The following is a 2500-nucleotide window of genomic DNA, read 5'->3' on the forward strand; positions in this document are numbered from 1 at the left end:
AGTAAATTTGGTGGTCTAGTCTAAGTGTCCTCCTCAGAATAGCATAGTGTCGGGTCCTTCGGTGGAGCTTTCTTCATAGTCCTCGTCGTTGCTGATCACGGGGGCTACGTCTCCTTCGGGATGAAGGTTCTCGCCCATGTCCAGTTCCTCCTCCAGGTATGCAACTCGAGTCTTCAGCTTCTCGATCCGCTCCAGAAAGTCCTTCACCTCCAGTTCATGTTCATAGTGGGCTTCCCGGGCTGCATCTTCAAGTTCAAGCTCACGGAGTGACAGTTGCTTGATCTTCCTGGCGTCCTTGATCGCGTGATACTCCAGAGTTCCGCTGTGCTTCTCCAAGGTCTGGGCATAAGACAAGAGAGCGTCATTGGTCTTGCTTGAGATGATGTCTCCGTCTTCATTTCTCCGGGATACAGCGAATAGGTCTGGAGAAATAGGGCAGCCTTTGTATTCATCCTTGATACGTCCGAGTGCACAATAGATCGCCATGTCCCTTCCGAGAATCCAGTTGGGTGCGATGAACTTGAAATCCATCGGCTCAGTGCGCGGCTCGAATGTCCTTCCGGGAACGTGCACCTCGATCCTGTAGCGTGAATCCTCCGGGTAAGACGAAGTTGGCTTCCCTGTGATAGACGGTAGAGCAATCCTCAAATCCTTTGTGATCTGCACCAGCTCCTTTCCGAACGGCATAGTGGTGTCGGGCTGGCAAAACTCCGTGAACTTAATAGGGACGAAGGTGGCCATCTAAACATTGGAAAATCGGAGAGAAGTCAGAAATGATCAGAAGAGGAAATAGAAGATATAAGAGAAAATAGTTTTCTTCCTAAGGCTTTTCCAATCCTAGAGGTTACGTCCTAAGGTTAGCGTGTGCTCTGAATACCATTTCTGTAGCGACCCGACTCAACGAGTCAAGCCTCTGGTGTTTCTGTACCATCCTAAGATCATGCTGGTACACACACAGTACATAATGTATATATTCAAGAGTGCAATCACACAGCTTTATTAATCGAAATCTCATAAAGAGTACTTTATTACAATAAAGGAGTACAATAAAGTGGCTGAAAGCCAACTCATGAGATTATCTAACGAAGACTAAGCGGAAGCATCAGGTAGACGAGTCCATCCGACTCCAAGGGCATGTCGCTGAGCGTAGAACCATAGCCTCACTCCTGGTCGGAAAAGTACTCTGCAACATGATACGTTGCAGCCGTGTAGGTCAGCATATTGAATATGCTGGCAAATCATCAAGAGAGGGGGTAAAATAATAATCAACTATCTCTACATGCATATTTGGCCGGTGGAGCTAAGTTTTTGCATAAAGCCAGTTTTATCCTACAACAAAAGGGGTCGAAAGCAAAATATTACTACATGTTTGTTGTTAACGAGATGGTTCCACCAACCAGTTCTCGTACCCGAATAGTTGTTAACACCCACATCATTATTAAGTTGTGTCGAGAGTTCAGGGGAAATTCAATGCCTTCGGCTCAAGTTGTCCATGATCGTGGACACGGCTAATCGATTAGGTTGGGTACTCTGCAGAGTTTTGCACACGTTCCCCACAAGATTTGATCGCCTCCGGATTTGTCCTCGCACTTCAGGGTGTTTGAAGACCGGATGATCAAAACATGGTCTTTCAACGGGTCCCTCTGAATCCCTGTCGGTGCCCATCCATTCCTACCGTTCGTCTACATCTGCTAGCACCGCCTGTCCAGAGTCGCCGCGTTGTCCAACCAAGCCAGAGCCCATAATGACTTGTGGCTGTGCAGGTAAGCCTTGAGTCTTGAAGTCTCCGTCCGTCCCTTTGAGCCTGGGTGAAGCTTTCCGCAGGATGACATGGCCTCTCCAGCATCCCGGGCATCCACTGGGTTTTCCAGGGAGCCGATCAACCGTCCTTCACCCAGTGTTGCATTGCGTTCGAGGTCTTGAAAATCTTGTCTTAGTCCGGTCTTGATTATTATATCAACCTCGCATCACTCGTGGAATACACTCAACCGATAACCCGTCTACTAGAGCATAGCATATATAACATTGTCGTCCCGGGGCCAAGTATCGGGGTGTTGTGTTCCTACCACATGATACTACACCTATGACTAAAGTTTCCAAGTACCTAGGCAGCATGCAAATAGGGCAAAGAAGGTGATCTACTATACATTGAAAACATAGGTAAAAATAACATGATCAAAGATGACTTGCCTTGATGATAGTTGTCCTGCTCGAGCGTCTCTAAGTAACACGCTTCGCACTCCGGATGATCTACCGATACAAACACAAAGCACACCATAAGCAATTCAATCATGCCACAAGTAAAAATAACATCACATGCAATGATTTGCAAAAGACTACGCAAAAGAATTTATCGCGCGCCGGTAGGAAGAAACTTGTTTCTGTTGAAAACACCAGTAAAAATACTTAAAAAATTCTGAACATTCTACCACAGTAAGATTTTATCACTAGAAAACAGTAGCAAAAAGAATCAACTCAACATCATTTTTAAACTCCTGGA

The sequence above is a fragment of the Hordeum vulgare genome, chromosome 6H, assembly GCF_904849725.1.
Source record: "Hordeum vulgare subsp. vulgare chromosome 6H, MorexV3_pseudomolecules_assembly, whole genome shotgun sequence".
NCBI lineage: Eukaryota > Viridiplantae > Streptophyta > Magnoliopsida > Poales > Poaceae > Hordeum > Hordeum vulgare.